Source organism: Cervus canadensis, chromosome 30 (genome assembly GCF_019320065.1).
Source record: "Cervus canadensis isolate Bull #8, Minnesota chromosome 30, ASM1932006v1, whole genome shotgun sequence".
Classification (NCBI taxonomy): Eukaryota; Metazoa; Chordata; class Mammalia; order Artiodactyla; family Cervidae; genus Cervus; species Cervus canadensis.
Window position 1 is genome coordinate 22,499,121 of NC_057415.1, and position 27,363 is coordinate 22,526,483.

At 44.0% G+C, this 27,363-nt stretch overlaps 1 long non-coding RNA gene across 1 annotated transcript; it reads right to left on the reverse strand.

The window, feature by feature from the left end:
* Positions 1 to 424: 424 nt before the first annotated feature.
* On the reverse strand, positions 425 to 11,296 carry LOC122431710. The gene is made up of 3 exons (XR_006266604.1): positions 10,429 to 11,296; positions 2,661 to 2,918; positions 425 to 2,506 (listed from the first exon to the last, which is right to left on the reverse strand). It is a non-coding gene; the product is annotated as an uncharacterized LOC122431710 (long non-coding RNA).
* Between the last annotated feature and the right edge of the window lie 16,067 nt (positions 11,297 to 27,363).

The following is a 27,363-nucleotide window of genomic DNA, read 5'->3' on the forward strand; positions in this document are numbered from 1 at the left end:
CAATATTTTCCAAATGGCCAATGCATTTTGGTACAAAACCATGCATAGATTGAAAAATATAGATAGAACCCTCAAGTGCCAACTACTGAACCACGTGGCGCAATTACTAAAGCCCGCACACCTAGAGTCCATGCTCCACAACAAGAGAAACCGCAGCAATGAGAAGCCTGCACAGAGCAATTAGAGAAAGCCCGTGGGCAGGAACAAAGACTCAATGCAGCCAAAAATAAATAAAATGAAAAATAAAACCTATTACAGAAGATTGGATGCAGAAGTGGATATTTGAATCTAGCTATCTTTTATTAAGCCAGCCATTAAAGAGATTTGCAAAAAGGCACACAGTGATACTCTTCTCCAAACAAAATAATTACTGGTAAAACATCATTTAAAAAAAAAATATGTGAATTAACATGTAATGGGTTTATTAGTGTTATTTTAGGTGACGCTAGTGCTAAAGAACCCACCTGCCAATGCAGGAGACTTGGGTTCAATCTCTGGATCAGGATTCTCCCCTGGAGGAGGGCATGGCAACCCACTCTAATATTTTTGTCTGGGGATTTCAAAAGACAGGAGAGCCTCGCGGGCTACCGTCCACAGGGTCGCAAAGAGTCGGACATGACTGAAGCAACTTAGCATGCAGCATGCACATAAAAATTTTATTATTTTTAAGTTCTAATACAGTAATACATTCACCACACATGAATAAAAGGTCTTTGGCTCCTCAGTCATTTATGAGACTACAAAGGATCCTGAGAACAGAGGTCTGAGAAGTCTGGGGTCTTCAAGGTCAGTGCTAGTGTCTGTTTCATGGCACAGAAGCATTCATTTTTGTAAGTGATGCTGGAAACCCCTTCTCTTGTGCTGATCAGAGGAGCTAAAGAATAGAGACTATTGATGATCCAGGGCTAATCATGATGAAGCAAGCCAATTCCACTAATCAAACTGAAGAAACAGGAACAAGAGTGAGTTTAACTGCACTCTCTTCTCCAAAGACACATTTTGCTGCTGTGATGCCTCTCCTTTCACTGCAAAGAGAGCCACCTGTCTCTGCTGCTCCCACCTGTACAGAAACCTTTAATGTCTGTGTGACTGTCTAGGAAAAGTGAACCGTATTTTACAGAGTTATGTGAAGTTACAAAATACACCTAGTGTAGACGACATTGATTGCTTTAAAACCACTTCTTAATCGCTTCACATTAAATTTACAATGAGATGGACTTTCTGGGCTTCCGACCCCATTCCCAGGCCCCATGAGCCTGCCCTCAGCATCCGCCGGCCGGCAGCCCCTCTAGCTCTCCTCTGCTCCTGGGCGGGCCTTCACGTCCAGTCCAGGCCATGCTGCCCATTGAGGGCACTTTCCTCACTTCCAGCGTGTTTGGTGATTGTTGGTCTGTTTATTGCAAGATAACTGTAATCTAAACAGGATTTGGAGATAGTTCAATGCACAGGGAAAAACAGAAAGAAAAGTTGCGACTCCCCAGGAGCACGGATGCCTCGGTGGCCAAGCAGAACTCAGGGGCCCTACACTGATTCACAGCACAGATGGGGATCCAGCCTTGGGGAACCCCAAAAGTCAGGGCCCTTTCCCTGGGGACTCAGGCTCAGATCAGTCAATGTGCCCGGCCAGGCTTCCCCACCCTCATTTTCTCTTTCCAGTTTCATGTTGTCTTTTTTTAACTTGTCTATTTCTATTGGTTGATTTAAGTCCCTTTTGGAGCAAAGAGGGAAGAAGATGACTGGGCTGTGAGACTGTTGGTGACTTAACACATTACTGACCTGAGACATGACGATATGTTTTGACAGAATGATACAATTAACATCACTGTGTGAAGCTGCTGGAGCTTAACATTGATTATTATACAACTTGTGACAGTCGTTACCATTCACGTTTTGCTCTGTTGGGTTTTTATTCCAACTCTGTGTATATTATACACATAAGTTAATTACCATAAAATTTTCAAAAATGATGCATTGCAAAACTCTGAGTGAAGAAGAACTTTTCAGTGAATTTTATCCAGATACTTCCTCTGATTGTCTGAGAGACATATATACCAGTGTCTCAGAAGATGATAGTTCTTCAGAACATAGTTCTGATTCAGATGGTGTGAATATTAGACCAACAAAAAGACAAAAAACTTCAGTGATTGATTCGTATATGGAAAGTGAAAATGAAACTCATGGTGCTGGAGGAGACTTTACAGGTGCATCAGGTGTAACTGTTGAATGCAATAACCCGCAAAGTGTTAGTGAAGTAACAGAATTAATTTTTGGCCAGCCAAAATAAAAATCGCTGGCCACAGGCATTACTTTCTGCAAAAATCCCCCAGTTAATAATGAGTTAATAAAGAGCTGTCCAGTTTGGGCAGAGGTGGAAGGATGTATTTCCAGGTCTCACTTTTAGCATTCGAAGAATCCCCATCTCTCCAGTCTCTCACGTCTGTCCTGAGGGCTCTTTCAGACACGTTGGGAGAGCAGTTGGCCTGATTTTGTCAGGAAGTTTGATAAGCTGGGTGGGAGGAAGAACAGGAAGCATGAACACAACTATAATATTTGATCTTACTTCATCCTCACATCCAGCTCTGCATCAGACCAAACTTGGTGGCCCCAAGGAGCTAGCATTTGGATAATGAGAAAACCATACAACTCCCAGGCCTGCTCACCTTTTTATCAACACCAAACACAAAGCACTCATATCCAGAAGCCAGTGGTATCCCCACCAAGGAAAACTGTCTTCAGTTCTTAACTAAAAGGTCAAAGACAAAGGCCAGTATTTTTTATGTAGAATTTTTCCATCCCAACTTCTGACATGTAGAGGCAACAGCATCTGGCATCTCTCCATAGACGCTTAGCTTCGGGTGTTCTTTCTGGCCCCTCCATGGATTTTTCTTATCTCATCCATGTGCTTCTTTAAGCTTTTACTGTAAAGAAAAAAAGGGATTTGGAAAATCACATAAAACAAAGATGCAGCTGAAGATAAACATCCCCACAGAGGCCATGACACAGCCTTGTTGCAGACCAGAAATGCCCTGCAGGCATCTCTCCCTTCCCAGGGAGGGGACAGAAGTATCTTAGGGTGCAGCTGGCTCAGGGGCCGCTTGCAAGGGCAGGAGACTTTCTTCCTATCTTTCCAGGCCCTCCAGGGGCCCAACGTGCTCATTCTTCTTCTCCCAGGTCACACGGAGAAGGGAGGATGCCACCCACTGTTAGAACAAACGTGATCTGGGGGCTCAGTGCACTCAATAGCCCCATTCTGACACATGCAGAGGGCAGTTCTGGGGGTCCACTGAGGAAAAGGAGTCTGACGGCTCTTGGAGGCAGCCTCAGACCAGCCGTAGAATACTGGACATGGGTAGGGCAAAGGATACAAAACTAAAAATACATAGTTCCCAACGTGCTGCCTTTAACTTGTGCAGGAATGAGAGTTACTAACTTAGTGCAGTAACCAGACTCTGACAATGGTTGCCTGTGGGCAGAGCAGCCTGGCTTGCTACAGTCCATGGGGTTGCTGATTAGGACACTACTGAAGCAACTAAGCATGCGTGCATGCATGTAGCAGTTGTAAACGACTCTCCTTAAAAAAAAAAAATGACATGTGTCTGCCTTTCAGTTTGCTGGCCTGGTAAGCAAACATGGTAAGCCTTGCAGTTGCTACCAGTTGACTTAGGCAGTGCCCCGGTTAGACAGTGAACTCTATAAATGTGACTGCCCCCTGCAGGGAATACTGGCCTCTCTGGGGATATTTCTCCAGCTGAGCCACTTTCACAAACTACTAGCCATGTCTGACTCTTTAGGACCCCATGGACTGCAGCACACCAGGCTTCCCTGCCCTTCACTATCTCCCAGAGTTTGCTCAAAGTCATGTCTGTTGAGTCAGTGATGCCATCCAACCATCTCATCCTCTGTCACCCCTTTCTCTTCGTGCCCTCAATCTTTCCCAGCATCAGGGTGTTTTCCAATAAGTCAGCTCTTCACATCAGGTGGCCAAAGTATTGGAGCTTCAGCTCCAGCATTAGTCCATTCAATGAATATTCAGGGTTAATATCCTTTAGGATTGACTGGTTTGAGCTCCTTGCAGTCCAAAGGATTCTCAAGAGTCTTCTCTAACATCACAATTAGAAAGCATCAATTCTTCGGTGCTCAGCCTTTATAGTCCAACTTTCACATCTACACATGACTACTGGAAAAACAATAGCTTTGGCTAGATGGACCTTTGTTGGCAAAGTGATGTCTCTGCTTTTTAATACATTGTCTAGGTTTGTCATAGTTTTCCTAGCAAGAAGCAGGCATCTTTTATTAATAATTTCATGGCTTCGGTTTCTGTCTGCAGTGATTTTGGAGCCCAAGAAAATAAAGTTTGTCACTGTTTACATTTTTCTTATTCTCTTTGCCATGAAGTGATGGAACCAGATGCCATGATCTAACTTTTTTTAATGTTGAGTTTCAGGCTAGCTTTTTTACTCTTCTCTTTCACCTTCATCAAGAGGATATTGAAGTTCCTCTTGCTTTCTGCCATTAGAGTGGTATCATCTGCATACCTGGACTTGTTGATATTTTCCCCAGCAATCTTGATTCCAGCTTGTGATTCATCCAGCCTGGCATTTCGCATGATGTACTGTGTAGAAGTTAAATAAACAAGGTGACAGTATATAACCTTGAGGTATACCTTTCCCAGTTTTGAAACAGTCTATTGTTCCATGTAAGGTTCTAACTGTTGTTTCTTGACCTGCATACAGGTTTCTCAAGAGACAGATATACTTCCTGATGTACAGAGAACTTCCAGATGTACAAACTGGATTTATAAAAGGCAGAGGAACCAGAGATAAAATTTGCCAACATTCATTGGAGCATAGAGAAAGCAAGGGAATTCTGGAAAAACATCTATTTCTGCTTCATTGACCATGCTAAAGCCTTTAACCGTGTGGATCACAACAAACTTTGGAAAATTCTTCAAGAGATGGGAATACCAGACCACATTACCTGCCTCCTGAGAAATCTGTATGCAAGACAATAAACAACAGTTAGAACTGGACATGGAGCAAAGGACTGGCTCAAGTTTTGGGAAAGGAGTATAACAAGGCTGTAAATTGTCACCCTGCTTATTTAACTTCTATGCAGAATACATCATGTGAAATGCCGGATTGGATAAATCACAAGCTGGAACCAATGTTGTGGGGAGAAATATCAACAACCTCAGATATGCAGATGATAGCATTCTAGTGGCAGAAAGCAAGAGGAACTAAAGATCCTCTTGATGAAGGTGAAAGAGGAGAGTGAAAAACCTGGCTTAAAATTCAACATTCAAAAAACTAAGATCATGGCATCTGGTCCCATCACTTCATGGCAAATAGAAGAGGAAAAAATGGAAACAGTGACAGACTTTATTTTCTTAGACTCCAAAATCACTGTGCACAGTGACTGAAGCCATGAAGTTAAAAGATGCTTGCTCCTTGGAAGAAAAGCTGTGACAAACCTAGACAGTATATTAAGAAGCAGAGACATACTTTGCTGACAAAGTTCCAGATAGCCAAAGGTATGATTTTTTCCAATTTTCATGTACAGATGTAAGAGCTGGACCATAAAGAAGGTTGAGTGCCAAAGAATTGATGCTTTTGAACTGCGGTGCTGGAGAAGACTCTTGAGAGTCCCTTGGACAGCAAGGAGATCAACCCAGTCAATCCTAAAGGAAATCAGCCCTGAATATTCTTTGAATGAACTGATGCTGAAGCTGAATCTCCAACACTTTGGCCACCTGATATGAAGAGCCCAACCACTGGAAAAGACCCTGATGCTGGGAAGGATTGAGGGCAGGAAGAGAAGGGGACAGAGGATGAGATGGTTGGATGGCATCACTGACTCAATGGACACGAGTTGGAGCAAATTCAGAAAGATGGTGAAGGACAGGGAAGCCTGGCATGCTGCAGTTCATGGGGTCACAAGAGTCAGACAAGACTGAGTGACCGAACAACTGGTGGCTCAGTGGTAAAGAATTCATCTCCCAATGCAGGAGACCTGGGTTCGATCCCTGGGTTGGGAAGATCTCCTGAAGAAGGATATGGCAACCCACTCTAGTATTCTTGCCTGGGAAATCCCATGGATAGTGGAGCCTGGTGGGCTACGGTCCATGGGGTTGCCAAAGAGTTCAACACAACTTAGTGACTAAACAACTGACTTCTTAAAGTGATCTTCAGTAGTTTTATATATTTGCCTTTCCTATTGTGATTTTCCCTTTTCTACGGATTCTTGCTCCTTTTCTATTTAGAAAACACCTTTCAATATTTCTTTTAGAATAGGTTTAGTACTGTTGTATTCTTCTGGCTTTTGCTTTTCTGAGAAATTCTTTCTCTCTATTCTAAATGACAATCTTCCCGGGTAGAGTATCCTTGGTTGTGGGTCTTTCTCTTTCAGGACTTTGAATATACCATGCCACTCCATTCTGGCCTGCAACATTTCTGCAGAGAAATCAGCTGATAGCCTTATGAAGGTTCTCTTGTGACTGACTCATTGTTTTTCTTTTGCTACCTTTGTTCAGTCATTAAGTCATGTCCAACTTTTTGCAACCCCATGAACTGTAGCACATCAGGTTTCCTTGTCCCTCACTATCTCTTGGAGTTTGCTCAAACTTGTGTTCACTGAGTTGGTGATGCCACCCAACCACCTCATCCTCTGTCCCTGCTTTTGCTGCCTTTAGAATCCTCTCTTTAAGTTTAATTATAGCAACTATTTATTTTAATTATATTTATGTCTTAGTGTGGGTCTGTTTTGGAGAAGGAAATGGCAACCCACTCCAGTATTCTTGCCTGAAGAATCCTTTGGACAGAGGAGCCTTGTGGGCTATAGTCTGCAGTGGGTCTGTTTGGGTTCATCTTATTTGGGACCTTCTGTACTTCCTGCACCTGAATATCTATTTCCTTCTTGAAGTTTGGGAATTTTTCAGCCATCATTTCTTCAAATACATTTTTGACCCCCTTCTCTCTCTTTTCTCCTTCTGGCACCTTTGTTTTTCATGCTTTATATTATCCCACAGATCTCGTATGTTGCTTTCATTTGTTTTCATTTGCCTTTCTGTGTGCTGTTCTGATTGGGTGATTTCCATTATTCTATTTTCCAGATCACTTACTTGCTCTTCTGTGTTACTTAGTTACTGCTTCTAGATTGGTTTTTATCTCAGCAATGGAGTTGTCTAATTTTGATTGGTTCCTTTTTATAGCTTCTAGTTTCTTGTTAGAGTGATCTGCATTTCTATTTAAAATCTTTATTTCCTTCAGCATTTTTATTACCTCTTTTTTGAGCTCACTGTCTTGTAGACTGGTAAGGTCTGTTTCATTATTTGCTCTTTCGTGGGATTTTTCTTGTCCTTTTAATTGAGAGTGATTCCTCTGATTTTTCATCTTACTTCACTTTCTCTGCCTGTAAAACTTTAGGAGAAAATGATCTATTATGGTCCTTGAAGGGGTGTTTTTCTGTGGGAGCACCTCTGTGAAGACTGAGTCCAATATTTAGGATATGGGTCTTTTCTCAGAGTGTGCTGGCTGTTCCCCACGTGATGTGCTATGCTCAGTTGCTCGGTTACGTTTGACTTTTTGTGACCTCAAGGACTATAGCCCACCAGGCTCCTGTCCATGGGGTTTCTCAGGCAAGTATACGGGAGTGGGTTGCCATTTCCTCCTCCAGGGGATCTTGCCAACTCAAGGATCGAACCTGTGCCTCCTGTGTCACCTGCACTGCACATAGATTATTTACCTCTGAGCCATCTGGGAAGCCCTATCCACTCCACAGTGGGTGTAATTAATGTTCTGCTATCCAGAGCCAGCACTAGTTATTGGGCAAGGGCCCCTCTTTGTTCCATAGCCATCACAGCCCTGCCAGGGGCAGGGTCTGCTCCCCAGTTCCTGAAGTAGAAGCTCTGATGGATGGATGGATTAAATAACACTCTGTTGCCTTTGACTGCATGCTCTGTCCCAAAGGAGGTGAGTGCTGAAGCAACTGAGGTTCCTGTGGTCACAGTGAACCCATTCACCACCTGTGCTATAGTCCATGGTCACATGGAAGCAGCCCACGGTCACATCCTTTTCTCCATTGTGTTTATCCTAGACTTCATCCTGGGCAGGTGCTGGGGGCCAGGGTGCTGTGGCTACAGGGACCAAGGTGGTTGTGCCGCTGCATGGGACCTGGCTGACTCTATAGCAGGTCTCTCCCAGGACCTATTCATCCCAGATCCAGCTCCAAACTGTGGTAAGGGGTGGGCAGAACCAGAGCACTCCTGCCAGGAAAGGAACTGCTGCATATTCCTCCCCATGGGCCATCCATGTAAGACTTGTGTTTCTGTGGCCCCACCCAAATGTGCACGCCAGCAACCCCTGCTTCTGCTGGACCTGTGCCCCACTGTTAATGCACTGACAATGGGCTCCAGTGGAGGACCACACTTGTCATTCCCACGCTAATGATGGGCTCCAAGGTTCAAACCATATCACACCCCAGACCCCCAGGCTGTCTCTGTGCAGCTAGACTGAGTCTTCTCCCAGGGCCCATCCACCCCAGATTCAGTGCCTAGATGCTGCTGGTACTAGAAGTGCTATCTGGTATGCATTTCGGGCTGGGAAGTACAGCAAGGTAGAAGTTCATCTCTCTCTGCCCTGATTGTTGGTAAGCTGGCATGCCTCCTTGCGAGCAGGGTCCTGACCATTCCAACCCCTCAGTCTGTCCTTCCAGCAGGCAAGGGGGATCCCCAGGAAAGTACCTGTCTGTGTGTACTTTCTCTCTTATGTCCTCATCCTCTTACCCAAGGTCCTACTGTCCCTTAATAGACTTGGGTCCTCAAGTGGACCAGATGCCTGGGACAGCAGCACCTATCATGCTGTCAAGCTACGGGTAAAACTGATCATGGAGAAGACACAGGCGACCCTGATGTACTACACCTCATCACACCTCCCCTTCTGAGAGCTTTCAGTTATGGGAGATGATCCATTCTTGTCTGAGCTAATGTTTCTATTACTGTTGTGGAAAATACCCTAGGTGGTACATTGTCTGAAATTTCTATCTTGTGTAAGGTATCATGCCAGATACTTTTCCTACTGAATGTGATGGAATCTCAGGAGACAAGGCAGTTCAGAATCACGATTCGACAGGTGCGTCTAGTCAGGCCTGCAGTGCCTTTGCCCCTTCCTGGGGTCACTCTGGTGGAGGTCACACTCACTCCCTGTGATAGCCCCTTAAGGAGGCCCTAAAGGGAGTAATCAGCCCATTTTAAAGGTGGAGATCTGAAGCCTGACCACTACACCCTGTGTGACAGGGCATGGAGGCAGAGATGAGTCGCCTCTTAGGACATGAAGAGCTGAAATGATTGCTTGCTAAGAGATGGTTAGTTTCCAATGAGAGATCTAGAGTTCCGCATGTACAATAATGGAAACTGTTAGCTCAAGGTACCTGTGTCTACTATCTCCAGACTCTCCATGTACAGCATCCTTCAAGCCTCTAAAAGCACATGGTGAATGGCTGGCACTCTGGCTGTCCTTTCCCTATAACCCCTGCCACAGCTCACTTGTGCTCTCTCTCTCTCTCACACACACACATACACACACACACACACACACACACACACGGGACCTCGACCTACTGTCCTGGCACCCAAACTTGTTTTGCAAGAATAGAACGTATATTGTGTTGTTGCTTTGCTTACAGAGGATCCCCTAAAACACAGGGCTCTGTGTACTACCCCCTCGCCTTCTCCGCTGCAGAGATCTGGTCCACAGGCAATGACTCTGTCAGAGAGGACTATTGTTTTCAGAAGCCAGTGGGCAGCCCCCATAGACCTCAGTTATAACTACAAATGGAAATCCCTGTAACACCCTTGAATGAACTAACAAAATGCATGGAGGGCTCTCTGAAAGATCACAAATATGTGGCATGAGGAAGTTCCTGCTCATGGTCAGTTGCTTAGCCCTGTCTGACTCTTTGTGACCCTATGAACCCTAGACTGGCAGCCTCCTCTGTCCATGGACTTTTCCAGGCAAGAACAGTGGAGTGGGTTGCCATTTCCTCCTCCAGGGGATCTTCCCAATCCAGGGATCAAACCTGAGTCTCTTGTATCTCCTGCATCGGCAGGCAGATTCTTTAACACTGAGCCACCAGGTAAGCCCCCATGAGGAAGTTAGAAAGCCTTTATGGATAAGAGCCGATCTTACAAAGAAGTCTGTGAGAGAACTAGAACAGAGAAATACAAAGTGTGAGTGCGTGTTAGAGGATACAGGACACAAGCAGGTGTAGCTCTCACTGGCGCCCTCTGGCCTGAGGACACAAACAGTGACCATTCATTATATTGCCTGAGATGGTTGTTGAGACCAAACTTCATCCTGCTCATCTCTCCTTCTTTGCCACCCTCACTGCCCACCCTCCAGTTTCTCTAACATAACAAGCCATGTGCTTTCTCACCCCAGGGCCTTTGCACATGCTGTTTCTTCTGCCTCTCTTCAGTTCACTAGTCGTCCTCCTGCTTCAGGCTTCTGCTTAAATGCCCTGTCCCAGCAAGTCCACCTTCAACCCCTGGACCATGTCAGGCCAGGTTAACTAACACTGAGCACATTTCACTCTGTAACCAATTAACATAGCTGCATGAGTTGTATAACTGAATAAGTCATATATAGCTTATATAGTATGTATAACCATGTGGTGTTGCAGGATAGTTAGTGATACTAGTAGTTTGAGACCATCCTCCCCTGTGGGCTGTGAGCTTTATGAGGAGCAGGCTGACTATCCTGTTTAGATTTGGGCTCTGGGTGGCTGGCATGAAACTTACATAGCTTGAGCCTCTAAAGTCCTAGACTGTCAGACACTTGCCACATAGAATGAAAGTAATGAGAGTAAAGCAGCCCACTGTCCCTAAGGGAGCTGGGTCTCTGACACAGGGACACAGCCCAGAGGTTCAACCTGGGGGCACAGCTTCAGACCAGGGTCTCTCAACACACGCTCTTGCCTCTCTTATCTTTGCGGTTCCCAAGGAGGCCCATGCAGCTCTTCAGGGCAAGCCTATCAACCCATAGCTTCATTCCAATTTCACCTAAACTTCCTCATTTACAAATCCTGAAAAGACTCTCTTAATTGGCAAGCTGCTCAAAGATCTGTTTGGCAAGCTCACTGCAACAGGTCAATGAACAGGAGGAGGTCCCAGGTGATGAGACATATTGATCTTAGACAGAGTACGGTGCTTCCTGACAAGCTGGGTGTTGTCCACGTCCCCAGCACTTGGTCTGGTAGGCTCCATGTGATGACCTGGACTGTGGTCTCTGTCTTCTCCAGATTCCATCATTGACCTTTTAAAAATTGAGATAAAATTCACATACTGTAAAGTTCACCCTTTGAAAGTGAAAAAGTTTAAGTGTTAGTCACTCAGTCATGTCTGACTCTTTGTGACCTCAGGGACTATAGCCCGCCAGGCTCCTCTATCCATGGAATTCTCCAGGCACGAATACTGGAGTGGGTTGCCATTCCCTTCTTCAGGGGATCTTCCTGACCCAGGGATTGAACCCATATTTCCAGTGCCTCCTGCATTTCAGGCAGATTCTTTACCACTAAGCCACCTGGGAAGCCCTATAAAAGTAAACTTTGAATTCAGTGGGTTGTTTTTTTTTTTTTTTTAGTATATTTAAAAGGTTCTGCGACCATCTCCACCATCTAGTTCCATAACATTTTCATAATCCAAAAAAGAACCCCCAGAACAGTCACTGAACAGTCACTCCCCATTCCCACTCAGCCCCTGGCAACCTCTGATCTGCTTCCTCATCTGTCTCTATCAGTTTAGTTCAGTTCAGCTGCTCAGTCATGTCTGACTCTTTGTGACTGCACGTGACTAAAGCACTCCAGGCTTCTTTGTCCATCACCAACTCCCAGAACTTGCTCAAACTTATGTCCATCGAGTTGGTGATGCCATCCAATCATCTCATCCTCTGTTGTCCCCTTCTCCTGCCTTCAGTCTATCTCTATAGATTACCCTATTCTGGACATTTTTCAAGGTTCACACATATCTGTATTTTCTTCTTTTTGTGGCTGAATACTATTCCACCATAGAGATAGACCACATTTTGCTCATGTAGTCATCAGTTGATGGACATTTGGTTTTTTTTCTTTTTGTCTACAGTGAATAATGCAGCTAGAAACACGTGTGTGCAAACTTTTATGTGGACATGTTTTCATTCCTCTTGGGTTTTAAACCCAGGAGTGGAAGCGCTGGCTTGTGTAGTAACTGTTTACCATTTTGAGGAACCATCAGACTGTTTTCCAAAGCGACTGCACCATATGCCTTCCTACCAGCAGTATGAACAACGGTTCCCATTTTCCCACATCCTCACTAACACATCTTTCTGAGTAGAGCCATCTTGGTGTGAAATGAGTGTGAATATATTACTTTTGAGTAAATAGATTTCCTGTATCATGCCAAAACTCACAATCCGACACATAATCATGAGCGTGTACAAGTGTACTTGGAACTGTGATGTGAGAGCTGTGTATGTATAGGATACTTGAAGCAGATCCAACCACTTCTTACCTGCGTGACCTTGTGCAAGTTATTTATCATCTCTCAACCTCAGTTTCCAGGTCTATAAAATGGAGATAGTAATGTCTGTTGGGAGATTTAATGAGATAATATACACAAAGTCTCTAGAGTGCCTGGCAAATAGTAAGCTATCGTGTCTCTCATTATCATTTATTTAAAGAGTTTTTTTGATGTGAACCATTTTTAAAATCTTTATTGAATTTGAACAATATTGCTTCTGTTGTTTATGTTCTGGTTTTTTTGGCCATAACGCATATGGGATCTTAACTCTCCCAACCAGGGACTGAACCCATACCCTCTGCATTGGAAGACAAAGTCTTAACCACTGGACTCCCAGGAAAGTTCTTCTCATTATCATTTTAATGTAAATTGATGCTATTGAGCTCCTATTAGCGACAGAGTGACTTAATTTGTTAGAGCAAATTAGAGACACCATAGTGATCCACTCACCATCACTTGATGTAACCAAGTGACCCACAACCCAGAGACAATCTCTGAGGACAGTTGGCCAGGGTGGGTCTGAGGCCCGATATGTGTGGTTAACTTCAGAGTGTGGTGTTACAGGCTCCAGCCAGCTGGTCAAGATGGGCACTGACCACTTAGGATGAAGCCCAAAGGTAACAGCTCACACAACTGCACTCCTAGTGGTTTGTCGTAGCTCTCGGTAACCTCTTTCCTGAGGTTCCCAAGATTGACCTGCAGGGCCGTCCAGAAAACACACTGCAGGCAAGCTAGACTTTCTAAAGCCCTTTCAGTTTTCAGTCTCCAATTCCTCCTTCCTCAAGGCCGATTCATCACCTCATCTCTGGAGGTTTCTTACCCGTTCCAGGCCTGGTGACCTTTCTCTCCAGTCCTAACCGCACAGACCCTCTTGTGGCTATAAAGCAGCTGCCTTGGTGACCCCTGCAGTTTCCTCCACAGCCAGCCCGCGGGGTGACATGCTGCCACAAGCTCATGGGGCCTTTGACCCGCAGAGCAGAGCAGAGCAGAGGCTCCATATACCTCGCCATCTTGTCTTACACCACAGGGGCCTGTGTGGGCCTCTTTCACCTTGCCTGACTACAGCTCCAAGAGGCTAGGAGACCTCTCCAGGGCCCTGAGGCAGCTCGGATAGCCCAAGTCTCTGAGTTTCTCTGTGCAGCCCCGTCCTCTACACACCAGGCTACTCTGGAGGCAGCTCCGACCTGGAGCTGGTTAGAAAGGCAGACTCTCAGGCCTCACCCCATGCCCACTGAGTCAGACTCTGCATCTCACGCAGGAGAATCATGCTCTCAACCCACTAGTCTTGAACCAACCGACCAGTCTTAGAGCAACGCCTTGGGCAGCCGCTCTGCTCAGAGGCCCTTAGTCAGGAACATTCTGTTCTCTGCGGGCCTCAGCCCTCCCCTCTCCTCACTGGCCTCCACAGCTGCTTTACTCATCCCTCCATCTGTGTTGTCACCCCCAGCCCCCAGAGACAGGTGTGTGCTTCCCGTGCACATGCACACTCACCTGTTCACACTCACCTGCATATGCATGTGCGTGCTGAGTCACTTTGGTCATGCCCAACTCTTTGTGACCCTATGGACTGTAGCCCACCAGGCTCCTCTGTCCATGGGATTCTCCAGCAAAGAACACTGAAGTGGGTTGCTGTGCCCTCCTCCAGGGGATCTTCCTGACCCAGGGGTCAAACCTGCATCTCATATGTCTCCTGCATTGGTAGTCAGGTTCTTTACACTAGTACCATCTGGTAAGCAGCACATGCATATGCTAACACATGTCCATGTGTTCACATGTTACACACGCATATACTTTATACATGGGTGTGTACACACATGTATGCATATTTAAACACATGTTTGTATACCCACTTGAACACAGACACACAAGCATCCTCACGTGTGCACACTTACACACTTGTGAGTACACATGCAACCCTGTTCTCAATCTCTGGGACCAGCAGAGAAAGGGAAAAGTAAGATTGATTCTAACACACAGGCAGACTCTCTATAAAACCTGTGGGTAAAACACACAAACCTCTCTCCTGAGAAAGGTCAGGATTTTTCAGCCTGTCCTTTGAGAGCCTGTTTTGTAAATCTGTATATATTGAGAAAAAGTGAAATATACTGAGGAAGTCAGAGGTCTGGATGAATGAAGATCAGCTGCATGGAGGCTGACTGACATGGTCAGGTCCTGATCACACTGGCAGGTGTGAGTTCATGGAAGGACAGGAACCACCCACTCTGCGTTGCCCTCCAACAGGCAGGTGCCCACAACTGGATGGATCCTGGACCTTCAGGTCTGCCTGCCCTCTTTAAGATGCGACCACCCACCCTATTTCAGTCTTGTGCACATCACCCCTGCTGGCTCCAGGGCAGAAACTGAGGCTCTCACAGTCCACTGTTCGAAGACCCTTTGCTCCTGAACTGAAGCTCCCGAAAAGTCACACTGAACTTACAGGGAGAAACAGGAAGGAGGCAGATGGCCACCACTGAAATGCATGGAATGCACCCTATCTAATGACAAATACATAGTATCAAGACTTACCTGTACAGTTTACAGAACAGCAATGAGACACAATCACCTGGGTTAGGTTATGCTAAGGCCTTATCTGCACTATCTGCCACAGCAGCTATAGGCCACATGTAGCTATTTATCTTATAATGAAATAAAATTAAAAATTCAGTTTCTCAGCCCCAAGGACCATTCTGGGTGCTTAGAAACCACATGCAGCTACCGCATTGGGCAGCACAGACAGAATATGTCCCTCATCCCCCAAGATTCTACTGGACAGCGTTGTCTAAGCTGCTCAGTGCAAGCACAGGTCTGAGACTTACTGCTCAGACACTCAAGTGGCCCCATCGTAAAATGATGATAGTGCCTAACCTTCAAGAAGTCATTCTAAGATTTTTATATCTCATATATGAAACATACACACAGAGCAACCAGTGTCCCAGCACGTACACACATGGTGTTTTGCTGCCTGATAAATCTGAGTAACTGCTATGTCTTGGTCCACTTGGGCTGCTGTGACAGAAAACCAAATACTGGGTGGCTTATAGACAAGAACTGCTCACAGTTCTGGAGGCTATAAGTCCAAGATCCAGGCACCAGCAGCAGGACTGACTTCCTGGTTTATAGACGGCTGACTTACTGCTGTCCACCATCACACACAGGAAGGGGCAAGGGAGATCTCGAGGGTCTCTTTTGTAAGGTCACCAATCCCATCAGGGGCTCTACCCTCATGCCCCAGTCACCTCTGAAAGGTCCACCTAATACCATCACATGGAGCATCAGGATTTAACACAGGAATTTGGGGGAGACACAGCCTACAGTACCATGGGCTCAAGTTTCTATCAAGTGTCTTCATGCAGACACACATGCTTCTCCTTGGAGTCCTTATTTTGTCAGATGTTAATATCTCTGATATGAGATATAGAAACCTGTATACTGGTCAAGAAGCAACAGTTAGAACTGGACATGAACAACAAACTGGTTCAAAATTTGGAAAGAAGTACATCAAGGAGGCATATCGTCATCCTGCTTATTTAATTAATATGCAGAGTACATCATGCAAAATGCCAGGCTAGATGAAGCACAAGCTGGAATCAAGATTACTGGGAGAAAGATCAACAACCTCAGATATGCAGATGATACCACCCTTGTTTCAGAAAGCTAAGAGGAACTAAAGAGTCTCTTGATGAAAGTGAAAGAGGAGAATAAAAAAGCTGACTTAAAACCCAACATTCAAAAAATTAAGATCATGGCTTTGGTCCCGTCACTTCATGGCAGAGATGGGGAAACAATGGAAACAGTGACAGACTTAAATTTTCTTGGGTTCCAAAATCACTGCGGGAGAGCCATGAAATTAAAAGATGCTTGCTCCTTGGAAGAAAAGCTATGACAAACCTAGACAGCATATTAAAAAGCAGAGACATTACTTTCCTGACAAAGGTCCCACATAGTCAAAGCTACGGTTTTTCCAGTAGTCACGTACAGATTTTAGAGCTGGACTATAAAGAAGGCTGAGTGCTGAAGAATTGATGCTTTTGAAATGTGGTGTTGGAGAAGACTTTTGAGAGTCCCCTGGACACCAAGGAGATCAAACCAGTAAATCTTAAAGGAAATCAACTCTGAATATTCATTTGAAGGACTGACGCTGAAGCTGAAACTTCAATACTTTGGCAACCTGATGCGGAGAGCTGACTCATAGGAAAACACCCTGATGCTGGGAAAGATTGAAGGTGGGAGGAGAAAGGGACGACAGAGGACGAGATGGTTGGATGGCATTACTGACTCGATGGACATGACTGAGCAAACTCTGGGAGACAGTGAAGGGCAGAGAAGCCTGGTGTGCTGCAGTCCATAGGGTCGCAAAGAGTATGACACGTCTGAGAGACTGAACAGCAGTATCTCTGATCCCTTAAAGGCCTGAGGAAATCTGACTCTGAAATGCTTGCAATATTCCTGTTCTACCCAGCATTTCTCCCCATCTTGGATTCTTCCAAGATGTTCTTCTGAAATGCAAGGTCATTTCAGAATACTTTACCCTGATTTCAGCTGCTTTACGCTGGTTAGGTCTGAGTTGCTTGTTACTCCCTTGGAAAGGGTTTATTGCTCACCGTTGTGTTGGTAGCCATCAGCGGATGAGGGGTAAGTGATAACTAAGGGTCCATAACATCTCTCCAGCAGAATCCTCTGCAAGCCACAGGGTGCAAGCTTCTCTTTCTAGGTCCTTAATCCACAAATCCAAACCACCTTTTAGGGAATTACCCAGTAGTCCAGCAGCTAAGACTCTGCACTTAAACCACAGAGGGCACAGGTTCAATCTCTGGTTCGGAAACTAGACCCCGCAAGCTGTGTGGTGTGCCCCTTGGAAAAAAACACCTTTTATTCTTGAGAGGCTTTCATGTCTCATTCAAAGATGTACCAGTAAATCCCATTTCTTAATAGCAACCACCAGGCAACCGTATTTCTAAGGACTTCCTTAGAAATGATCAATTGTGGATTTGTGGATTTTAAAACACAATTTCAACTTATTGTGAAGTCAGGACACACCCTTGGAGGAGGCCTTCCAATCCATACGGCTGTGGGTCCCAGACAGAGAGAAGGATGGAGGCAGTGTGATTCACCCATTAACCATTAATTCACTGTTGTGGTGACCAACCTCTCCAAAATACATTATTATTTTAAAAAAAAAATACATTATAACCTAGGACTGATATTAGGTTTTACTCTTTTGTACATAATTTAGACAAGAATATCACTGATATTCAGAGAGACGAATACATCTACACAGACATGAAATAAAGCAGTTTTGAAACGACTAGCATCAGAGGCTTCTGAGACATGGGTCATAAAACAAAGAACAGGTCAAGGCCAAGGCTGCCACAAGAACAGAGGTGGGCATCACCTGGCTGCCTTTCCCTCCGGACTCAAAATCTTATGTTCCTATGCTGTGAAAGATGGCAACCAGTTCCTAAGCATGAACATTTGTCCTCATTAGAGTGTGGGCATTCTTTTTAGGGCTTCAGTTTTCATGAAACACTACACATTTTGTAACACATGGTGCACACTAGGGGAAACAAAGCTCTCACGGAAAAGTGTAGTCAGCAGAACCTAGAGATGATCTCCCATAAATGTGGCATGCTGCAAGTTCATGGGGTCACAAGGAGTCAGACACGACTTAGGGACCAAGTAACAGTAACCACAAAGAATGGAGAGTAAGTCCCACTGGAACGTGGAAGGTGGCTCTCTTACCTTTGCATCTGGATGCAGCTGTCTTTCTTGTCTGGATCTTGAAGGAGGAAGCACACCCAAACCTGAGAAGAAATGAGGAACTGGTGGTCACTGCCCTTGAGGTCAAGGCTGTGGGTGGCATTAGCCAACCACTAACTTATTGAGTAAAACACCCAGGCCATGGAAACACCAGGACGGCAGGGGCAGACTGCAAAGGACGTGCAAAATGCCCACGAGGAATAGCAACGTGTTCCCAGCTATAACTGTGGAGAAGGAATTCCCTTGCAATGACAGCAACTGGAAACTGATACGGAGAAACCTCCTAAAGTAGCACATGCAGAAACTGTTCAGTCGCTGTCATGTCGGGCTCTTTGCAACCCCATGAACTGCACCACAGCAGCCTCCCCTGTCCGTCCCTATCTCCCAGAGCTTGCTCAAACTCATGTCCACTGAGCCGATGATGCCATCCAACCACCTCATCCTCGGCTGCCACCTTTTCCTCTTGCCCTCAATCTTTCCCAGCATCAGGATCTTTTCCAAAGACTCAGTTCGTCACATCTGGTGACCAAAGTATAGGAGATTCAGCTTCAGCATCAGTCCTTCCAATGACGGATGATTGGAATGATTCAAAGTTGATTTCCATTAGCAATGACTGGTTTGATCTCCTTGCTTTTGAAGGGACTCTCAAGAATCTTCTCCAGCACCACAATTCGAAAGCATCAGTTCTTCAGCGCTCAGCCGAAGAAATCGTTGTTGTTGTTCAGTTGCTAACATATCCAACTCTGAAACCCTATGGACTGCAGCATGCCAGGATCCCCTGAGCCTTCACCAACTCCTGGACTTTGAATTATGGTCCAACTCTCACATCCATACATGACTACTGGAAAAACCATTGCTTTGGTTAGATGGACCTTTCTCAGCAAAGTTTTGTCTGCTTTTTAAAACGCTGACTAGGTTTGTCATAGCTTTCCTTCCAAGGTGCAAGTGTCTTTTTATGTCATGGCTGCAGTCACCATCCACAGTGATTTTGGACCCCAAGAAAATAAGTCTGCCACTGTTTCCACTTTTTTCCCTCTTATTTGCGATGAAATGATGTGACTGGATGCCATGATCTTAGTTTTTTAAATGTTGGGTATTAAGCCATCCTTTTCACTCTCCTCTTTCACCTTTAAGAGGATCTTTAGTTCCTCTTTGCTTTCTGTCATAGGGGTGGTGTCATCTGCATATCTGAGGTTGTTGATATTTCTCCCAGTTATCTTGATTCCAGCTTGTGCTTCATCCAGCCTGGCATTTTGCAAGATGTACTCAACATAGAAATTAAACGGGATGACAATATACAGCCTTGTTGCACTCCTTTCCCAATTTGGAACCAGTCCGTTGTTCCATGTCCAGTTCTAACTGTTGCTTCTTGACCTGCTATATATAGGTTTCTCAGGAGACAGGTAAGGAGGTCTGCTATTCCTATCTCTTGAAGAATGATCCACACAAAGAATTTAGCATAGTCAATGAAGCAGAAATAGGTGTTTTTCTGGAATTCCCTTGCTTTTTCTGTTATCTAACAAATGTTAGCAATTTGATCTCTAGTTCCTCTGCCTTTTCTAAACCTAGCTTGTGCATCTAGAAGTTCTCAGTTCTCGTACTGTTGAAGCCTAGCTTGAACGATTTTGATCATTACCTTGCTAACATGTGAAATGAGTGCAACTGTGTGGTTTTAACATTCTTTGACATAGCCCTTCTTTAGGATTGGAATGAAAACCGCCCGTTTCCTGTCCTGTGGCCACTGCTAAGTTTCCAAATTTGCTGGCATATTGAGTGCAACACTTTAACAGCATCATCTTTTAGGATTTGAAATAGCTCTGCTGAAATTCCATCACTTCCACTAGTTTTGTTCCTACTAATGCTTCCCTAGGCCCACTTGACTTCGCATTCCAGGATGTCTGAGAGTTCTTAGGTGAGTGATCACACCATCGTGGTTATCTGGGTCCTTAAGACTTTATATAGTTCCTCTGTGTATTCTTGCCACCTCTTCTTAGTATCTTCTGCTATTAGGTCCACATTGCTTCTGTCCTTTATTGTGCCCATTTTTGCATGAAATGTTCCCTTGGTATCTCTAATTTAAGAGATCTCTAGTCTGTCCCATTCTATTGTTTTCCTCTATTTCTTTGCATTGATTAATGAGGAAGGCTTTCTTATCTCTCCTTGCTATTCTTTGGAACTCTGCATTCAGATGGGTATATCTTTTTCTCCTTTGCCTTTCACTTCTGTTCTTTTCTCAGCCATTTGCAAGGCCTCCTCAGACAACCATTTGGCCTTTTTGCATTTCTCCTGCTTGGGGATGGTTTTGGTCAACACTTCTTATACAATGTCACAAACCTCATCCATAGTTCTTCAGGCACTCTATCAGATCTAATCCCTTGAATCTATTCATCACCTCCACTGTGTAATCATAAGGGATTTGATTTAAGTCACACTTGAATTGCCGAGTGATTATCTCTACTTGAAGTCTGAATTTTGCAATAAGGAGCTCATGATCTGAAATACAGTCAGCTCCCAGTCTTGATTTTGCCTATTGTATAGAGCTTCTCCATCTTTAGCTACAAAGAATATAATCAATCTGATTTTGGTATGAACCATCTGGTGATTTCCATGTGTAGAGTCGTCCCTTCTATTGTTGGGAGAGAGTGTGTCCTATGACCAGTGCATTCTCTTGGCAAAACTATTAGTCTTTGCCCAGCTTCATTTTGTACTCCAAGGCCAAACTTGCCTATTACTCCAGGTCTCTTGACTTTCTACTTTTGCAGTGAAGTCCCCTATGATAAAAAGGACATCTTTTTTTGTGTTAGTTCTAGAAGGTCTTGTAGGTCTTCACAGAACTGTTCAACTTCAGCTTTTTCAGCATGAGTGGTTGGGGCATACACTTGGGTAACTGTGATGTTGGTTTTGCCTTGGAAAGAATCGAGATCATTTTGTCATTCTTGAGATTGCATGGAAGTACTGCATTTCATAGTCTTTTGTGGACTATGAGGGCTATTCCATTCCTTCCAAGGGATTCTTGCCCACAGCTGTATATATAATGGTCATTTGAATTAAACTCACCCATCCCTGTCCTTTTTAGTTCACTGATTTCTAAAATGTTGATGCTCCCTCTTCCCATCTCCTGTTCGACCATTTCCAATTTACCTTAATTCATGGACCTGACATTCCAGGTTTCCATGCAATATTATTCTTCACAGCATTGGACTTTACTTCCACCACCAGACACATCCACAACTGCATCGTTTCTGTTTTGGCTTAGCCTCTTCGTTTCTTCTGAAGCTATTTCTCCACTCTTTCCCAGTAGCATAGTGCACACCTACCTAGCTGGGGGGGCTCATCTCTCAGTGTCATATCTTTTCACCTCTTCCAACTGTTCATGGGCTTTTCAGGGCTGAAGCAGTTTGCCATTCCGTTCTCCAGTGGACCACATTTTGTCAGATCTCTGCAACATGACCCATCTATCTTGGGTGGCTCTACACGGAGTGGCTCATAGTTTCATTGAGTTTTACGAGGCTGTGATCCATGTGATCATTTTGGTTAGTTTTCTGTGATTGTGGTTTTCACTCTAGGGCTAGGGAAATAAAAGCACTAAGAGACTTGGGACCAATTTGTGTGAGAGAAAATGGTCGCATCAGCCAACATTTCACCATAGTAAATGCACCTGCTTAGCTATCAGCTCCAACAGGCAACCTGGGGCTGGGTAGCTGCTCTTTTCTCTGCAATCCTGGTCACCAATGTGTGGTACTAAGTTGAAAGGGAGCTATTAGATCCTCACTGGCCTTCACAGGCACCACTCAGAGAAAGAATTCCCACGTTGAAAAATGAGAAGTGTGCCTAGCTGCCACAGCAAACCCACCATCAAACACATTCTCTATTAACAGTCAGGGAGGACCATCTCTCAAAGCTGTAAATCCACTATGGTCACTTGGGATTTGCACTTGACACTTCTTATGTATTACCATTTTCTTCTGAGGCCTCCTGACCATTCACAATAGGAGTGTAACTGAGACAGTGGTTACACAACTGATCTTTGTGCAAAGAGAGCAGTTATCTCACTACTCCTCCTTCCAGGAAGAAGTTGGGGGTAGGTGGATATGGTGACCTGAGATTTGAGTGCCATCTCAATGTCCTGCAGACAGGACACAATCTCTTTACCAGGGACTACACTCACCACTGGCCCTTGAGGCCTGGGCTGCTCCCTCGACTTTACAGATGCCGTGAGGGATGACAGCGCCAGCTCTTAGTGACACCAGTCACAATGTTACGGACATGCTCTGCAGGCAGTGAGAGGCCCTAACTGAGGCCCTCCTGACTCCACTGTGGGCCTCTGCCCAAGCACTCAGCTTCACACACATCTGTCAGGCACTCGGGAGCTGGCAGACAGCCTGAGATGGAGAGCCATTTAAAGATGGGACTCTCGGGTGAATCTGAGATGGATCTGCTCAGAGTGTTTCTTCTAACACACGGTAGGCACTGTATTAGCTTACTCCTTCTTTCAGTAACATACTTTCATATACTTCCCTTGTGGGGGGATTTTTTGCTCAAAATAACTCACACCAGAACTCTTTCAAAAGGATACTCTGGGTAGTACTTCCCAGGGGACTAGATAGGACTTTACTATCTCAAAAAATCTGTGGCACAAGAATCTTAAAATTTCGCCTTTAAAGATCATAAAAAGGAAATAAATCAAGCACAAAATTAGATTAACATGACCCTGAAAAAAAAAAAGGAAGTCTAATTTATGGAAATTATGGTTTCAACAAAGTGCAAAGGAATTTTGTTAGTACGGTTAGCTACAAAACAAACTTAATTTTCTTGGAAAAACTAACAATCAGCCTCAGAGTAAAAGCCTCAAATAAATTTTGAAAAATTTCTAATTCAGTTTAGTGCTGAAGGAGCATAAAAACTACCACGCCAAACCTAGGATGCTTTCCACAGTATGATGAAAGTATTTTTAAAAGCTGGTACACAAAGGTCCCATTTTAACAGTTCCTCTTCTCAAAATATTTAAAATATTTTGAAATCCAGTAAATTCTCCCATATCAGAAAGATAAAGCAAGTAAAGTTGGTCTTTTCTCCAAAGGAGATAGAGATAAGAAAACAGAGCTACTGTAGTAAAATGGCATCTAGACAAAAATCATGCCTTTCACCCTTATTCTGTGTGAAATCAGAATGGTTTTAAGCACTTTGGAAACAAATGACAAACGATTTTAGAGTATTTTAAATTATAAAGACACAGAAACTGAGGAAAAGATTTTGGATTTTTCTGATAGTAATGGTAAGTAACTTGAAATGTAACTTCGCACCTCATGATAAAACCATAAAGTGTGCGTAAAACCTGAGAAGCACAGGTATGACAACCCAACCAGGCAAGTCCTGACCGCAGCCCAGCAAATCCTGCTAGAACAAGGAACACGAGTTTGTCCTGCTGCCTCAAAGAAAGCCCTTGGCTGGAGGAGGATGGGCAGTGACAGCCCTAGTGGATTCCCATGTATTAGCAGTCTGTTGGTCAATGGTGGTTGGCTGGGAGAATTTTGACTGAGAACATGCTGCAATTTACATTTTGTTTTCTCATTCTAAAAGTTACACCACACCCTTCTTCAGTGTCACAGAGAACTAAAATGCTTATATGGCAGTTGGAATCTACTCCATGGGGCACAGCCTATTAGGGATGACACTGGTTAGGAACAAACACCTTCATAAACTTCCATGTTCATCGGCCAAAGTAATTGTTGACATAAGGCAACTTGCTGAAGCAGGTGAGCAGTGGGAGGCCTGAGATATAGTAATACTTAGAACAGATACAAGCTAACTGCTATCCAAATTACTCTGCTACTAGTTTAAATGTCCTGGTTTAAATAAGGTCACTTATTCTGAGGAAGTTTTGCAAAAAAAAAAAAAGTTACCCTTTCCTAATGAACAGGAAATCATAACATTCTGGATAAACAAATGAGTTCACAGATGTTAAAAAAAAAAAAAAAAAAAATCATGCAAAGAAAGAACCTGAGCACAGAGATATTTTCAAATAGAGAGCAGAGAGCAGAGTGCAGGCTATCTGCCCAAGGCTAATTCTGCTAGGCCTTGCGAAGTTACCCTGTAATGTCCAGCTGCTGAACCACAGTGTTCCCCAAAATCTCCACTTATAACCACCATAAAACTCATGGACTGCTGAGTTTAACCACAGAACAGTGACCACAAGTTTTGGGAGCCATCTCAATCAAGTGTCTCTCTGAGGTGGCAGTACACTGTATCGATTTATATCATCTGAAGAGAAGACAACCCAGAGGGATAGGGTGGGAAAAGAGGTAGGTTCAGGACGGGGGTGGGGGGGTGGAAACACGTACTCCTGTGGCCGATGCATGCTGATGTATGGCGAAAACCATCACAATATTGTAAAGCAATTATCCTCCAATCAAAATCAATTAATTTAAAAAATAACAATTCTTTTTAAAAAAAAGAAAGAGCAATCTTCCACAGGAGACTTAAAAATTCACTGAAGGGTGGAGAATTTTCAAGGGCAAAGTAACAATGTATACCTGTTTTGTCCTATACAGTATTTTAGGTATCTTATAAAACTATTTGTATATTATCCATATTTACAAAATATACTACAGGCAAATGTACATTTCTACTACTATCTGAAGAGTATTAAAGCTGAATTAGGTTAGAACTGACTTATGTACAGGTTATAATAAACATTTACAATATAGCAACATTTGAAATTTCACTCTTAAGAAGTCTGTATAAACCCTCACCACCTCCAGTTATAACTTCTAGACCAAAGGTCTACAATGGTCCCTTAACGTTAACCCTTTAAAGGAAGGCAGCCTGCTGTCTTCACTTTCTCAGAAGGACAAAACACCCTCAGCCACTTCCCAGGCGCCCCACAGAAGAACACAAGCAGCGGCACAGTTACGTACCAGCTGCCAGCTACCATTCTCTCACAATCTTGAGGGTTATTTTTTTTAGCACCCATGAAAATAAAATGAAATTCTGTTGCAGTTTAAATAACGCTGTTGGCATTACTTAAGAGTGTAGGACCCAATGTTAAATATCCATACCAGAAATTAATGAGGGGATGTCAAATACTAAGGTGAATTTTAATACCCATAAATTTCCACACCACCCCCGTGACCATGCAGAAACATAATTAACTTTTAAAACCTCTCCAAAGAGGGACTGACTTCAGACCATATTAGAGAAAAAGCAACGGTGGTGATTAAAAGACACGGTGAACCAAGGCCTCGCCTGGGGTGGGAGGGAGGACAGTGGTCGTTACTCTATTGTACGTAACAGTTACATTTCAAGGGGCATTACTATGCTGGTTTAAAGATACATATCTCCTCATAGGCGGCAAATCATTCTGAAAGTGGGCGCTGTTTAAATTACTCTTGAATCGGGCTCCCGACTGACACCACAAACCTCTAGCACCACGTTTAACAAAAGCACTGAGGAGGCAGTTCATTGTTCATGAACCCTATGACAATGTGAGAACATAAGCAAAGCTCTATCCATCAAGATTACCTTTAGTCTACTTCTCAGTCACAGTTAAATGAAAAACGTGGAACAGCCACTAACCCTTCAGCAGTGCTTTTTATAACAATTTTTACATATGCTGGGAGATGCCAGTGTTCTGAAAAAACATAAAAACGGAAATCTTCCCGACTGATGTTATATAAGTGAAACTAAACTTAGGATCTCAAAGATTATAAAATCAAAGCAAAACATGGTAATGCCTGAAATGACAGAGCCACTGCCTGTGTAAGGCTCCGCCACTCAATGAACTCCCAGCACAAAAGGGACTCGTCCTTCCTGCATCAGGCTCAGGTTTGCATCATTGGAAACTTACAGGCATCTTCAGTGTGGAGGGCAGGATTCTCCCTAATGAGATGAGAAGAAGGTACAAAGGTTAAGTAATCTGCCTAAGTTCATACCAGTAGAAAGTGAGAGACTAGAACTAAGAGATTTGGTTCTTTTTTTAATGCTCTTTTTAGTACACTAAATTTATCCACCTCTATTATATAAAACCAGAACTAGTATTAATTTTTAAATAATTAAGACTGTCAAAAATAATGCCCTCCCAATAAGATTTCTTTTCCATTGTAAGCTTCACAATAAGAAAATCCAGCATGGTGCTACGGATTGAACTGCATTCCCTCAAAATGTGACTGTATTTGGAGACAGGGCCTTTAAACAGGCCATGGAATTTTCCAGGCAAGAATACTGGAGTAGGTTGCCACTGCCCTCTCAGGGGAACTTTCTGACCCAGGGATCAAACCTGGGTCTCCTGCATTACAGGCAGATTCTTTACAGTCTGAGTCACCAGGGAAACCCTTTAAATAAGCAGTTAGGGTTAAATGAGGTGGTTACAGTGGACCCTAACCCAATGTGACTGATGTTTTTACCAGAAGAGATCAGGACAGGGACACAAGGAACACCATGTGAAGATGGAGATGGAGGGAGAGAACACGTCTGCAATCCAAAAAGAAAGGCCTCAGGAGAAACCAGCCTGCTGACGTCTCAACCGTGGACTTTCAGCTTCCAGAACTGAGAGAGAACAAAAAAGTCTATTGTTTATTAAGCCCCTGGGTCTGTGTTTGTTACAGCAGCCTGAGCTGATACATATAATATGCAGAGCAGGAGAAAAAAAATCCTCCACTGGTCTACCACATGTAATTTGATCAGAGCATGGCCGTTTTTAAAAAACTGCAATTATCAAATTTTTAAAAAGAGCCAGTGACAACAGCTTTTTAAAAAAAAAACAAAAACAAATGCCTGTGAATTAGAGACATCCGGCAATGGGTGTTAAGATTCCTATGCTCTGTGTGATCTCCCCCTTACAAACTGCTCAGAAGCAGTGATTCTGGTTGTAAGACAATGCAGACCGTGGACTCCATCCCTTCAGACATGTTTTTCACTGCTCTCCTCTGCTGGACTGGTCTGAAAAGGACCACAACTTTGTCCTTCTAGTGTGACAGATCAGATTTGGAATAAAGACAAAATCAGTGGTTAAAACTACTTGGCCATGGTACTACAGGACGTGAAGCAGTACTTTGCTCAGA